Raw genomic sequence first — 16,498 nt, forward strand, 5'->3', positions numbered from 1 at the left:
ATGTTGGACAAAAATCAAGCTACAAATGGGTTTTCATGAAACTTCTAATTAATGTGCAAAATATATATTTTCTCTAAGTTAAGAAATTTTAAATCAGATCATGCTGACACACTAAGAACCTTTGTGTGATTTACTGGTTCCTTCCTTCCAAAATAACATCCAGTAGCCACCTCAGTATGGCAATATCCAGTCAATAATAGAGAATTTAATCATTGGTCCTATAAAATAATAAAATTCATTGTCTTATTTATAGCATGTAAGCCTTGAGTAACAGATCTTATTGTTAGTGTTGGTGTTGTGGTTTCCACGGAACGTTTACAAGTGAAGTTGGGTTCTCCTGGACTTTAAATCCTAAAAAGTCTTAACGACCACTTCATGTAGTTCCCCTCTTATTGCCCTGTGGCCTCCTCAGAGTCAGTGCATGCCGGGAAAGAGTATTAGTCATAGCCTGGATTTATAGAATCCAGGAGGTCAGTTTAAACAAATAGCTTCCAAAGGGAACCTGAAACAGTGAAAAGATAGCCAGAGATCAGTGAAACCACAGCCTTTCTTTCTAATCTGGCTGAGGCCAAGGAGAGGAATGAGAGGAAAATATGCTTCCCAGCCAAGGTCACCGAGCAGAGCCTTGGGATTTGTGTCCTCCCCAGTGCTTAGAGTAGAGATGTCTGCAAATTCATGGCATACAGTTGGAAGAGTTACTTGACTGAAACAACCCGGTCTTACTTTACTTTGTAAATTGAGCCTCTAATTTATTGTGGGGTTCAGGCTCTCCTCAATAGAAGGCCAGAGTCAGGGGGTGGACTAAGGTCAAGGAACAGGAGTCTGTGGTAGGGACTACCACAGCAAACTGCCTTCCTTCTGTGGAGTTTTAACTCAGCCATGTGGTCCACTCACCCATGGGCCTGGGGGCTCAGACAAACCCCATGGGAAACATGCTGATGTGCTCTGTCTCTCTTTCTTGTAAATGTACGTGGGTAGGGATCCTGAGAGTATTTGCTCTGTCCAAATGCAGAACTTACATCCACTTTATCTGGTGATCTGATGAACAGCACAGAGATGTGGAGACAAAATAAGCATCTTTCAGAATAATATTTTCTTTTTCTTCTTCGTTCAGAACCAAAGGTTTTAGACATTTGTAGAACTCTCTGGATTCTCTCTAAATCAGTTTTTAACATAAAAAACCACCAACACATCATGGGAAAGGCACTCTCATGACACACATCACCTGTTTCTTGCTTTTACTGAGGAAATGTGTTGTACAAAAGCACCAAATAAGGGGACCCTGGAAGTGACATGTGCATTTCTTCTAAGTGGATTTTAGTGCATCCCCTGGGAATGCAGATGCTCATGTGGCTTTTAGGGAAAGGCAGAATGTGCTACAAGTCAGTCATTCACTATTCAATGCTCACTGTTACTTTGAACCAGGTAATCTCAGTTCTTTATTCGGTCCTTCCCAAAGACCTTACAAAGGAGATGTCCAAATAGATAGATTTTGAGCCTAATAAGTCACAGAAATGGAAAATTTTAGAGCAGTTTCTTTCACTTAGGTGAGAACTGATTAAATTACCAATATGTGCAAATTCTACTTAGTATTCATTATTAGATTCTGAGCTGGAAAAGATGAGAAACCCAAGGAGAACTATTGAATTACCATGCAATTGTAATATTATGCTTTCATTTTAACTTCGTGTTGGCAGTGTTCTATTAGACTAAGCTTCTAACCTTTGAAATGATTTACATGAGGAGAGAGCCTGTATAGCTGACTTGGGAAACATTAAGCAGACCCTATTTTCACTGGCGCGGTAATAACTATTTATTTGCCATCCTAGAGGTGCTTGGAATGAGCCTACGTGTGACTTTTATGAGATATATTCACATTTGGTGTTGGAACGACCACATAGCAAAGTGTTGTTTTATTTTTAATTGTAATACTCTGTGTAAATGTTGGCACCTTATTAAATATTAAATGTTTGAACTCTATTTTTAAAAATAAAACAAGCACAGAGTCCACAACAAACATATTGTAAATGGAAGAGATACTGATTTCACAGTGTGTTTCTACACAGTAGAACCTCTGGAAACCTGGTTCCTTTAACTTGGTTGGAGTATCCAGTAAAGTTAAAGACTCAGCCTTAAGACTGATATACAGATTGTGAAGTCCATTCAGTCAGCTTTAAAATTCCTTGTTCTTGGCTGGGTGGGTGATGACCAAATAAAAATTCAGACTGAGGCTGTCCGTTTCCAAGGATTGGGTAGGAACACTGTCCGCAGGCCATGTGTGTGTTTGCCTTGTGTGAAGGTTGGGGAGTACAGTTTGGGCAATGGTTTAACATTCATTCATTCTTTCACCCTTTCTTTCAACAGAAAATTTTCTATTTATTACTTTGGGAAACACAAGGGTTGAATTATGTCTTTTCCCATGAGTTTTTTTTTTTCTTTAACTTTCTACTTTACAGAAAATTTGGAAGAAAGACAAGAAAGGAACAAAGGATGCCTACAGATCCTTAACCAGAAGAGGTGCTATTTAATATGGGTGGTTAGAGGAATCCCTGCTGGTTAGGGGAGGGGACCAGCTGGGGGCACAGCTGGGGAAAGGGTATCCTCAGCAGAGGGGACAGCAACTGCAAATGTCCTAAGATGGAAATGGGTCTAGCCTGCTGGGGGCCCACCAGGGGTGGATGGCTGCAGCCTTGGGATGGGAGTGGGGTTATTTGAAGTTGCGTTTATTTTCCCTTTGGGAGGAGGGTAGACACAGCAGATGCTTCAGGGTCTTGAAAGACCAGGTAAAGTCCTGGAATTCAGAGGAGTGACATGATTTGACTCGTGTTGTCCACAAACTATTCTGGCTGTTGGACAGCAAGACTGGAAGCCAGGGCTCTGGATAAGAGTCTGTTGCAAAGAGCCCAGGCACGGTGGCTCACACCTGTACTCCTAGCACGTTGAGAGGCCAAGGTGGGCGGATCACTTGAGATCAGGAGTTTGAGACCAGCCTGGCCAACATGGTGAAACCCTGTCTCTACCAAAAAAATACAAAAATGAGCCAGGCATGGTGGCAGGTCCCTATAATTCCAGCTATTTGGAAGGCTGAGACACAAGAATCGCTTGAACCTGGGAGGCAGAGGTTATAGCAAGCCGGGATTGTGCCACTGCACTCCAGCCTGGGCAACAGTGCAAGACTCCATCTTAAAAAAACAAAAAGAGTCTATTGCAAATAGGTGAGTGATGATGGGAGCTTGCCCTAGAAAATTCTTGAATTCCAGTTATACAGTTGCTCCGCAGCATCTGTGGGAGATTTCTTTCAGAACTCCCCCATAGATTCCAAAATCCATGATGCTTTAGTCCCTTATATAAAATGCTGTATTAATTGCATATAGTCCACCCATGTCCTCCTGTCTACTTTAAACATTCTCTAGACTACTTAGAATACTTAGTTCAATGTAATGCTATGTAAACAGTTGTTACACTGCATTGTTTATGGAATAGTGAGAAGGAAAAAGTCTGTATATGTTTAGTACAGATACAACCAGCCATTTTTTTCCTGAATATTTCCAATCAACAGTTGAATCCACAGATGCAGAACCCATGGATATGGAGGGCCAACTGTAATTCCAAGGTAGAGCCAACAGATTTGCTGATGGAACTTATATAAAATGGCACAAGCAAGTTGCTATTTACTGAGATGGGCTAGACTAGGTGAGGAGCTCCCTTTTGGAAATGCTACATGAGAGATGTCTCTTAGACATTCAGGTTTGAAGTTCAGGGGAATCATTACGGTTTGAGATATAAATTAAGCCATTGGCATATTGGTGGCATCGGTGGCTTTTAAAGCTATGCCTGGAAACTTTTGTGGTCTCATGATATCCTAAGAGCAAACAGTGTATATATATATATATATATATATATATATATTTTTTTTTTTGAGATGGGAATCTCGCCCTGTTGCCTAGGCTGGAGTGTAGTGATACGATCTTGGCTCACTGCAGTCTCCGCCTCCCGGATTCAAGCAATTCTCCTGTCTCATCCTCCTTAGTAGCTGGGGTTACAGGTGCACACTACCATGCCTGGCTAATTTTCTGTATTTTTGGCAAAGACTGGGTTTCACCATATTGGCCAGGCTGGTCTCGAACTCTTGACCTCAAGTGATCTGTCTCTCTTGGCCTCCCAAAGTGCTGGGATTACAGGCATGAGCCACCGCACCCAGCCAGAACCATTTCCTAATAATTTCAATATTGAGTTTTCAGGGAGTCACACCAATGTCACAGGCCAATCGGACTGCACTTGAGGTCCGGATCCATTGAGTCCTGGCTCCGTGTGCCATTGTCAAAGGGACTGAACTCCTCTGAGCCTGGGTTTCCCCATCTCTGTAGAGTGAGCTACTGCTCTTGACACAGCAGCATGGCTGTGAGAATTAAATGAGGTAATTGCTGTACAGTACTTGGCGTAGAATATGACCAGGCAAATGGTAGACATTATCATCTTCTCCCATTATGAAGCCATCTCAGTAGATTTAATTGGAAATTACTTCAATTAATTTTGTATTGTTAAAGAACATATAACACTTTAGTTTAATTACAAGGCCACAGAAAGTAAACACAGATCAGACTAGCCAAATGCTTTTTTCCCAGTCTCTGCAGTCATTTCTCTAAAAAGCAAAATAAAACAAAAACCCAGCTCTCTTAAGGGATATATTTTCTAAAAAAAACCTTCTGTCTCCAAATTGTTAGGAAATTATAGACGGAAGCCACTTGGTAGAAAATTCCATGTCTCAGTAACTTTATATTCAGTTGAAGAGCAAAAAAGCCTCAGTATGCATGGATACTGAATTATGTATTGATTAGTTTGAATTTGGAACAAGAATTCATGGAACATAAGAAAATGTATAGCTTGCTTATTTTCAAGCAACCTAAACCTCAATACCCTCTGCACTTCCAGACAGAGAAAAATCTCTCCAGCATGGTGTTAATGTAGAAATGAGTCTGTTAGTAAAACTCATGAAAGAACAGCGTTTGTGGGCCTTGGACATTTCCTGTCGCCATGATGTCGTTAAAAGCCAGAGGGGGAGAATGAACAAATAGAATTTGTCCGAAAAGTGACAGCCCATCAGTTTTAATTCTGGACACTTGGCTAGAGCTAACCAGGATGGCCTTGCAAATAAAACTCTGGGTTCCTGTATGGGTTTCCTGGGCTTTCATGGGTTGAGAAAGGACTGGAAACGTCCATCTCCATCAACTACCATCGGGAACAGCATGCTTCGGCTGAGCATGGGGTGCCTGGTGTGCCTGTTGTTAAAACTCTTCCCCAGTTCATTGGTCGTCAATTGGCCAGAAAGAAGCTACCATATGGGAAGGCAGATAGGGAGCATCTATTTCTGGCGGTTCCTTGATATTGCATTTCATTAAAGAAATGTTTTTTTCTTTCTGAATGAGCAATAAGCAGAGAGCACCTTGTGGGGATTTTCAAACCCCTTTACTCAGGGCTTGGCTCACAGAATGAAGGGAGCAATTGATGTGTGATTCCAGCACTTGTTATGGAACATGTATTTCAAAGATGAAACAGCCATCCTCAATCCAAACAGATTCTGTCAGAGAAATTGAAAACACATCCATAAATTCTCGTCCCACAGGCTCCTAACAGGTTGGATCCAGAGGATGCTCGCTGGTAGTAGAACATTCCTTCCTTCTGTGGGACTCCATGTTCATTTCACAAACACACTCACTCTCTCAGGGCTTCTACCTGTTTCCAGCCGATACAAACCCAAGCGAAAACTGGGGCTAGCTCCCTTTGATGAACAGGTTTCCTTTTCTGACGTTTCTGAAACTTCAGCCTCTCCCCAGAAAGACATTTCCAGGAATGGCTGCTGAGTGGTTTACATGATCAGTGAGGAACTTTCTCCAGGGAGTGGGCAAGCCAAGTTGCTCCATGGAGCAGGAGTCTCCACTGGTCATTAAAAACCTAGGGAGAGGCCAGGTGTGGTGGCTCATGCCGGTAATCCCAGTGCTTTTGGAGGCTGTGGTGGGAGGATCGCTTGACGCTACGAGTTAAAGACCAGCCTGGACAACACAGTAAGACCACAATCTCTACAAATTTTTTTTTTAATTAGCCAGATATGGTGGTGAGTACTGGTAGTCCCGCTACTTGAGAGGTGGAGGTGAAAGATCACTTGAGCCCAGAAGTTTGACGCTGCAGCGAGCTATGATTTCACCACTGCACTCCAGGCTGGGCAACAGAATGAGACTGTCTCGGGGAAATAAAAAGGTAGGGAGGAAGAGTGGGACTGCATTCAGTGGAGATGATTTCCCAAAGTGCCTCCAAGGTACAGTGTCTGCAGGATGCTGCAAGGTGCCAGAGGAAAGGTGGATTTTGTGGTTAATTAAATTGGTGGCTAGAGCATGAGGGTCCAGGAATTCTTTTTAAAGTTTCTTTTGAGAATTTCTAGTTGAGTGACTGGGAGAACGGACTTAACTTTAATGCACTGCAGCCACATCATCTGAAAGCAGTGACTTGCTAATCGGAGTGTGATCTAGGGACTACCTGTGTCTGTATTGCTGGAGCAAGTCCCAGTTAGCAATGCAGAATTGCAAGCCCCATCCAGGTCTGCTAAATTAGGCAGAATGAAACAACCCCAGGTGATTTGTGTGCAGAGCACCATTTGAGAAGTGCTGCCTTAGGTGACCAGGTGATCTGAGTTTACTTCCAACTTTAAGACCGAAGTTTCTCTAAGATTCTCTTACTTTCAAAGGAAAAAGGAGTGATAGCTGCAGTGATTGGGCTACTGAAGGAGCCAGTCCAGAGAAACAGGGTGGAGAGAAGCTTGGCATGAGAGCTCTAAGCCCTATTTCTCAGTCCCCAAACTTTCCCAGTTACAGCAATCCTCCTGCATGATGCTCCATCTCAGAGATTCTCAGCCTCAGCACTAGTGACATTTGGGGCCATTCTGTGCACTGTACGATGCCAAGCAGCATATCTGGCTTCTACCCACTAGATGCCATAGCACCCCTCACCTAGTTGCGACTCCAGAAATGTCTCCAGACATTGCCAAGTGTCCTGGGTTGGGGGAAGGTATGCAAATCTCCCCCATCCCCTCCCCTAATTGTATAGAAGAGAGCACTGTGATTTATAAAGCATGGGAAAAGGGAGCACCCTTTGGTGTCCTTTTGGTGTTTTTCTTAACGTTGGGTGAAAATTGTTAGTTTAAGGCAAGGACTGATGGGGACTCCTGTCCTGCTTCAACGACTCCCCATGGCTGGGAAGAGTTCCCTCAGCATTTAAGGAGAAAACAGCAATTTAAGGGGAGAGGGTGCATTTACTTCTTTCTGAGAACCTAATGGTAAGCCCAAGAAGAGTGAAGTCATCTTACCTGGGCATAAGTCTCATGCCAATTGGTGATTTCAAAGTGATTGGCTTACTTTCAGCAGTCTGTGTGACCACCTGTTATCCTTCCTGAGTTGCCTCCCACACTCAGACCATGCACACAAGCATGTCGACGAAATCGCTCTTTGCCGAGTACATCTCATTAGAAAGATTCCTAGCTGCTTTCTTGAGTCAACTTGAACATTTTTGTGTCTTTATTTGAAACTTAAAGAAGTGGTCAGCCAACTATAGCACGTGGCTAAATGCAGCCTGTCGCCTCTTTTTGCAGATAAAGTTTGCTGGCACACAGCCACGTGCGGCCGTTTACATATTGTCTATGGCTGCTTTTTATGTTTGTTTGTTTTAGTCTATGGCTGTTTTGTGATACAGTGGTGGAGTTAAGTAATTGCAACAGAGGTTGCCTGGCCTACAAAGCCCAAAATATTTACTATCAGGTCCTTGACAGAAAAAGTTTGTTGGCTCTTGGCTTAGAGTAAATTGGGGTCACAAAACCGTTGGATAGTCATGAAGAGTAATTTAACTTTCTTAGACTAGATGTAAAATATAGAGAAATGCTTCAAATACAGAATCAAGGAGAGATGTGTGTGTCAGTGGAATAAGACAGATTTATTAAAATGATTTTCCATCCTCCAAGTTTCTCCAATCACTTAATTTGTGCCAGAAAGATCTGTCCTGACTTAGATATTAACTGAGATGTTTATGGCCTCTGTCAGAATTTAAATGTTTTCTGTAACAGAAAATGACACTTAACATTTGAATAGCACTGTGCCATTTATGAAGGGATTTTAATATTTGTGTTTATCTCAATAGTCCTGTGTGGGAAAAATTATACCTATTATTTAGAAGACAAAACTGAGGCTCAGAAGAATCACCTGTGGAGATTCTGCAACATACCAATGCACTGGAGCCATGCCCTGAGATTTTGATAAGCCCATCAGGAGTCGGATCTTTCATAAACGTTATAAAAGGTCACCGGGTGATTCTAATGTGAAATTGAGAACCTCTGGGCTCCAGGGACTTGCTCAAGTTGATGTACCTGGGAGGTGGTCTGATTGGAGGAAGCTCAAACTTGGCTCTTCTTCGTGACTTCAAGTCCAGAAACATTTTCCTACAATATGACAACCCATCTTAGCTCAAATTAGTCTTTCAGTCCAATGGGTGCATCTAACCCAGTGGTTCTCAAAGTATGGCCCTTGGACCAGGAACATCAGGGTCACCCAGCAGTCTGTTAGAAATGTAAGCTCTCTGTTATACCCTGGACCTGGTAAATCTGAAAGTCTGGGGATGGGGCCTACTCCTCTGTGTTTTACCAAACCCTCCAGTTGAGAACCACTGGTCTATCCTGGGAAAGAGGATAGATGAATTTTCATGGAAGTAAGGGGCTAAAACTGGAAAAATACCACACACACACACACACATGTACACACACACATACACACACACACAACCAGGCCTGGCCCCTGGGAAATTGACTCTGGGTGGGGAGGGGCAGAATGAGCATGAGAAGTGATAAGAAGTGAGAATCTGTGCACGTCTGAGGAAGTGTGAAGATACTCTGATGGTAGAAAAAGCAAAAGGATCTCACCAGCCCCCTGAGTTGAGTCTCTGCAGACTTCATCTTTCCTTGGGCAGCCCTGAAGGTGTTAACAAGAGTTTCTGCATCCTTTTGCTGGGCTGGCAGGTCAGAGGGATTCTTTTTTTGTTATCGTTTCATTTTTTGTTTTCAAAGTTTTGGTTTTTCCTGAATCAAGCACTTGGTTGAGATGAACATTCTTGTGTGATTAAATGAGCCTCCTCCTGCTTGGAGCCAAAGTCACATTCCTTGCTTCAGTTTTATCCCAGGTGCTCCTTTTTAATTGCACTTTGTATTCAACTCTGTAGCCACCCCCTTCCCAGAGAGGGCTGGCCCCCTAATCACTACAGTGCTGTTACCCATGCAGCTGGGACTTCAAAGGCCCCAGAAGTCATATTGTAACATGAGCTCCAAATCGTCCCTGAGATGAATACAGAGAGGCATCATCAGTCAAAACTCATCAAGGGGAAGGGATACCTCTGTGTGACATGAGGGTGACAGAATCCAGCCTCACCCTCAGTCCCCCTCAGGGCCTTCCCTTCCACGGCATTTCCATTCCCTATCTGAAAACCACACCAACACATACATAATTCAAGGCTGTGCACTGGTCGCCCAGAGCGAGGGGACAGACATGTATGCCCAGGAAAAAATGTTTGTTTCAAGCAAACGTTCACAGCACCAGCTGCCAATGGGGGAAGACAGGCAGAGGAGGCTCCCGCAGACAGACATGGGAAAGTACAAACGATGATTACAGGCTCCAAAACAGAGCTGTTGTTGGGGGAAATCACAGCATCTGATTTGGGTTTTGCTTTTGTAATTATTGGACCCAGAGAATGTAACTGCAAAGCACATGCTGTTTCCAAAATGGGTGGGACAATGTGGGCTCATGATACCTTCAAATCTGCACTTTGGCATTCAAGTTTGACTCCAGGAGTTAACAAGAGCAGGCCCTGCTTTACATAGTAGCTTCATTTGAAGTTCCAAAGCTCAGTACCTGGAAGCAGATGGAGTAACTTGTGATTCTATTTTATTTCTTTAGCCTGGAGCCAACATAGAATATTGATTTCTAATGTGGGAATTCTGAAGAGGAAAAATTAGGGTTGACTTTTTTGGGGTCAAATCTATGAGTTTCTCAAGGTCAAAGAGTCGTGTCTCCATTATCTTTCTTCAGTGTCAGTTCTCGTATGTTGTGTATTGATGATAAACAATATAACGCATGCTTTTGAACAATGGATAAATGCTGAAAGCCTGTTCTTTAGCTGTGACCTTTTTGAATAAATCAGGAAAGTAACCCTGGCAGAGTTTTCTGGAGACATGGAGCATTTCCCCAAAAGAAACCCATCTGCTATTGTGTTAAATGTCACATAAAACACTACGTGTCCAAAGAAAATAGTAATCGGCTTGGTGTTTCATGGCCTGAGAGGAGCTGCTTAGTTCAGACACCCTGAACTTCCAAAGAATGAATATGAAAGTGGAATCTGAAGACATTGTGTGGCCTGGTGTATCTTTGATCAAACTGAACCTGCAAAGAAGTGTGGCAGGCTCTAAAAGCTGCAGCGACTAACCGCTCAGGAAACCCATGCCAGTGACTTTACTGAACATGTCACATCAAAGGGGAAAAGTGCCCCACTGACTGAAAAGTTCTTTGGTATTCAATGTGGAGAGAGAATAGAAATGAGATTAAATTTCAGTATTTCTGGATTGGGTTAATAGATTTTCTCTCTCTTCCGAATATAAGAACTTTAAAGTGATTCTGTTGACTTAGTAGAAAAATATCCGAAGGACACATCTCATAACTAGGTCTAAGGGCAATGAAAACATAAAACTATAGATAAGAGAGAATATCATAATCTTTAGAGAAGTAGTTCAAAAATTTTTTCAGCTGTGACATCCAAGATGATGTCTAGGCACTGTGACAGGTAGACCCTGGCTTTGTAGGGACATCCCAGGACACTATTTTCAACTTGACTCTGAAGGAGCTAAGAATGTGGCACCCCAAAATAGGCTGCTCTGGCATATTGACTATTTTGAATGAAAGGAGCTTAAACAACAACAACAACAACAACCAAAACAGGTGCAAGAAGTTCACTCTGATCTTCATTTTGTTTCTTAAAAGCAGCAGATGAAATTCTCATGTGAAAGACATCCTTCTTACACAAAAAGAAATAACAATCTTATCATCAAGGGTGGGAAGTTGAAATTGAGAGAATTCCATACAGACCTTGTTAAAATAACTCTTATCTTTTTAGCCTCCCCACATAATTTAGTTGCTTTTTTCACAACTTAACTTTTCCCTGTCCAATTCAGTATATAAGTGACCGACTTATAACTGCTTCTTTGGGCCTTCATAATCTTAGAAGGGCTCCCGTGCTATGTAAAACTTGGTATTAAATGAGTCTGTATGCTTTTCTCCTGTTGAGCTGTCTTACTGCAATTTAATAATTGGGCCCTGCAGGGGCACTAACTGTACTGGGCCAGAGGGACAAGCTCTCTTATTTTCTCCCTCCTCCCTTCCAAGAGCCTAGCTCCATCCCACCACTCCTTCTATGCGAGATAGAAAATCCGATTTCTCTCCAGTCAGTGCCAGCCAAAGTGTCCCCAGTCACCTTGGATTCTCACATTTTTCAGAGGGAAGCAATTGCAAGTTAAATCAGTCCCTGTTTGCTAAAATGCATCACTTCTTATGAGTTGTGTTGATGGGGCCATTCATTAAAATACTTCAGCCTCACTTATTTGGGGCTAGAGAGCTGGGAGGGGCAGATTGAAAACTGTGTCTTGCCAAAAGAACATTTCTTTAGCTGGTATCTGATTTAGGATCATAATACCTCTGGCCACCATTTTTTATGGAGGTGAAGCCAGGTGAAAATGATCTACTGAAGGGCTTTAACTTTGGCATAAGATGGACATGGTTTTGAATCCAGGCTCTGCTACTTCCTACCTGTGTAACTCTGGGCAAATCATTTAACCTCTCTAAGCTTTGATTTTTTTCATCTATAACATATAGTAATTCATCTACCCATACAAACTTGTTGGGCACAGCAGATGGCAGAGCATGAATGACCAAAAATGTGATTGTAGCACAGATAACCAATGCTCACCAAATCTGTAGTCTCATTTTCTTCATGGGTCCACAGCTAGACTACATTTCCCAGCTCCCCTTGCAGTTAGGTATGGTCAATACTTGTTCTAGCCAATGGAATGTGAGTAGGAGTGAAGCCTGTAAAATCCATGAACAATCCCCTGCAATCTTCCTCTCTGCTGATCTGGAATGGTGATGACCCAGAATGACCTTGGAAGCCATGTGTTGAAGATGGCAGCTCTGCTGCCACCCTGGGCCTCTGAATAACTGTGGAGGAGTAATTCCCAGTGACTTCTTTACCTGCCCAGAACTGTCATGTGAATAAGAAACAAATCTCTGTGGTATTGAGCCATTTTCCACTTTGGGGGTAAATCTGATAAAGCAGATAGTATACCCAGACTATGCAGTTATGACCACTAAAATTCCTAGAATGCTGGGTAGTGGCATAATGAAGCTAGCTTGTACCAGCTCTCAAGAGCTGATGGTTTTGCAGGTGTTTTATAGGCCAGTTGATGTTGTATTCCTAGCTTAAAATCAGTCATGGTCGAAATGTTTACACCACAGAAATTGGCAAATACTATAAACCAGTCTTTCCTCCTCTCCCTCATTGGAGCATTTACTAGCACACCACTGACTAATAATATATCTTTTCCCTTTTTGCCTTATCCCGAAGCCTCATAACCTAGTGCATTACATATTTGAATAACTCAAAAAGTGTTTGTGGCTACAACTCAAGACTAGGCTTGAATAAATTAAAAGAGGAGACATTGTGAAAGGATAAAAGCTAATATTCAGGGTTAGACAGAGCATATGGTGAAGGAGGAAGAACAGTCTAATCCTTGCCTTTCTGAAATAGGGATATCTGGAGCTAAGGATACATTTTTGTGTCTTGGGTCTCTTTGGAATTCAGGTCTTTAACCTCTTTTATTTCCCCTGTCTGGACTGGTTGTCACTGCTCCATCAGCAAGTGGATATCTTTCAAAGTACAGTGAATCTCCCCTCACTCCCAAGCACTCCATAATGACAGGCACTGGGGAAAGTGTTTTATTCTCTTCATGGTCCTATAAGGAGGCTGTGGCCAGTAACAGGGGGCTGTTTCAGTCTGAGTTCCCCCAACAGCAGAATCCCCTTTCTTGGGGGATTCAAGTGCAAGTCATTCATTTGGAAGGTGATGCCAGGAAACAGCATGACGGAGTGGGGAAGAGGTGAAACAGAAAAGGAAAGGCAGCCAGCAAAGTGTGCTTTCCTTAGTAAATGGCAGCTGTTGGCTGCTGGGGTAGTTTAGAATATGTGTCTCAGAGTTATCCCTGCAGAAAGGAAGAAGGGGACTGTGCTATTTATTAGCTCTCTTGAGTCAATGTGGTGGCATCTGCCTAAGATGCTTATAACCTGTCCAGACAACCAGACTGTCTTTGTTCTTTCATTACCTAGCCCCTGAGAATCTTTTTACTCCACTGTGACTTCCTTGCTTCACCAGAAGTGAGCTGACTCCTTTATTCAGAACTCTCAGTATGGATGTCACATGTATTCTCTTAGCTGCCCTTGACCCTGACTCTGTTAATATATTCAACCTGACCTCTGTATGCCTTCAGTGCCCTTCAGTGCATTCACGGATAAGAAGAATGCTTTGAATCACAATCTCAAAAATGACATAACTGGAGGGGTCTTCTCTTATGATCCAACATGATTTCTACCATCCTAGATTAGATATACATTTCACCAGGATTTCTGCACTGTGGTAGACACAAAAATTGCCCCCAGTGATGTTTACATCCTAATCCCTGGAACCTGTGAATATGTTACCCTGCATGGCAAAAGGGCTTTGCAGATGTGATTAAGGAGCTTGAGGCTGGGAGATGATCCTGGGTGGGCCAAGTGGGTCAATGTGATCATTAGGATTGTTATAAGAAAGAGACAGGAGGGTCTGAGTCAGAGAAGAAGATGTAACAATGGACGTAGACTAGAGTGATGTGGAGCCGTGAGCCAAGAAATGTGAGAACTTTCTAAAAGCTAGAAAAAGCAAGGAATAGATTCTTCTCTGAAGTCCAAAGAGAGAATGCAGTTGTACCAATACCTTGGTTTTTAACTCATAAGATCCATTCACACTTCTGCTCTCTGAAACTATGAGATAATAAATTTATGATGTTTTAAGCCACTAAATTTGTGGTAATTTGTTACAGCAGTGATATGAAATGAATACACCCACTATTCACATTGTAAAAATTATGGGTTTTTGACTTGTTTTTTTGGAGATCCAATGTCATTGTGATGTTTAGCTATCCCATGTGCTTTCAGAAATTGGCTTTGTGGACTACTGTAACCAAATCAAGGTCAGGGTTGGCTACTCTCTAGGGCTTGCTGTCATGAATCTGCTGACGGCCTCTCAGTGCAGAGACCCTGACCTCACATGTAGGTAGGTTATCTGTTGCTGGGAGCAAGATCTGCTGTTGTTGGCACTTGCTGATTATAGTTCAGTTATTTATGGATTAACTGCTTCTTTTGATTACCCACACAATTTTTTTTGTGTGTAGATAATCCTTTATCCAAATAATCAAAACTTCAATGCCCAAGCATGCTCCATTTTGGGGCACTTGGAATCCAAAGATTTTGTAGCTCTGCTCCCCTGGTTCCTTCAAAGCAGAAATATTTTATGTTACGCTCTGCTTCCTTCAAAGCAGAAATAGTTTTTCTTCTCACCAGATTGGTTGGCTAATTCATGAATGTTCTTCATTCTGGATAAAAATAGCAAATATTTCCTGAACACTTTCCTACACCTGTCAAACTCTAGACTGAGTCCATTTGATGTTCCTTAACACTTTGAATCACTCTGAGCTAAGACACCATGGCTGTCCCCATTTTACAGATGAGAACATGAGGGCTGGAAAGGTTTTGTGGCTTGAGAATGCTCACACAGCTAGAGTACGACAGAGCTCTGCTCGGAAGCCGGGCAGCCTGATTCTCAAGCTCACACTTCTACCCAGCAACAGCACTGCTACACTCTTTTTGGAAGTGGCCCAAGTTCATTCCCAGAAACAGAGGTAAAGTTACCAACTTGCCCTAACTGGTAGTGGGAGAGCCAAGAGTCAGGAGGCGAAAGCAATGTCTTTGTTGCACTTTCTCCTGGACACATCCTTGTGTGACAGGAGGGACTCCCGGCGCATGTGATAGTCACTGGTTTCCTTTCTGTTTCTAGGACATTGGTCTCACCTCCTACCTCACAAAGAAGCTAAGGCAATAATTTTCTTAATGTTTTGTGATCAAAATGGATTAAAAAGTTTCCCGCTGTGTCTAGTGTGGTTTATGGAGAACGTCTGTGTCAACAAAATGTCTGCATCAACAAAAAAGAAAGTTCCTGGTTGTTTCTGCATTTCAACTCCCTCAGTTTGGTTGCACTTCCCATCTGCCTCACACATCCATGGTATTCATCTGCTGTTCAGTTTGTAGAATGCCTGGGCAGCCTTTACAGAGCTCCAGATTTCCTTCCTTTCAGATTGGAGGGCATGGTGCTTACACAGTGGTTCTCAACCAGCAGTGACTTTGCTCCTCAAGGGACATTTGGCAATACCTGGAGACATTTTTTTATTGTCACAACTGGGGGAGGATGTGATTGGTATCTAGTGGGTTGTATTCATTTCCTGATGTTGTTGTATGTATCAAACTGTCACAAACTTGATGGCTTCAAATAACAGACATTTATTCTCTCACAATTCTGGAAGGCAGAAATCCAAAATGAAGATATCAGCAGGGTTGGTCGCTTCTGGAGACCCTGAGAGGTCCCTTTCTGTGCCTCTCTCCTAGGTCCAGCTGGTCACCCACAGTCATTGACATTCCAATGGCTTGTAGCAGCAGCACTGCAGTCTCTGTCTCTGACTTCGCACGGCCTTCTCCTCTGTGTCTTTGCATCTCAAATCTTCCTCTCCTTTCTTTTATATGGACATCTGTCCTTGGATCTAGGAGCCAACCTAAATCCAGCATAATCTCATCCTGAGGTCCTTAACTTGATGACATCTGCAAAAACATGCTATTTACAAATAAGGTTACATTCACAGGTACTGGGGTTTAGATCTCGAACATATCTTTTCAGAGGACACTATTCAATTTCCTACATGAGTAGATGCCAGGGAGGCTGAGATACAGCTGACAGTCCAGGACAGCTCTCTCACAAAGAGGCTGAGAAACTCTGCATGAGTGAGAAATTGGATTGCAGTGGAGAATACCTTTCCCTGTACTTTAAGCCCTTCAGCCAACTGTGGTGTGCAGTGTGACCCAGTGCAGGCAATGCAATCATGCCAGCTATTACCTCCTTTTCTCTCAAGTGTGAATAAGTGGAGGCCATTTGTGCCCAGTAGGTGGCATTCAAATACCCCACATAACCAAGCCTGGTGTGCAGATGACACAACAGGTAAGAAATGAATGCAACTTGCAGAATTGTGTGGATTCAGGTTTATAAATCTATAGTTTGCATCTTTCTCATA

The sequence above is a fragment of the Callithrix jacchus genome, chromosome X (assembly GCF_049354715.1).
Source record: "Callithrix jacchus isolate 240 chromosome X, calJac240_pri, whole genome shotgun sequence".
NCBI classification, from domain to species: Eukaryota; Metazoa; Chordata; class Mammalia; order Primates; family Cebidae; genus Callithrix; species Callithrix jacchus.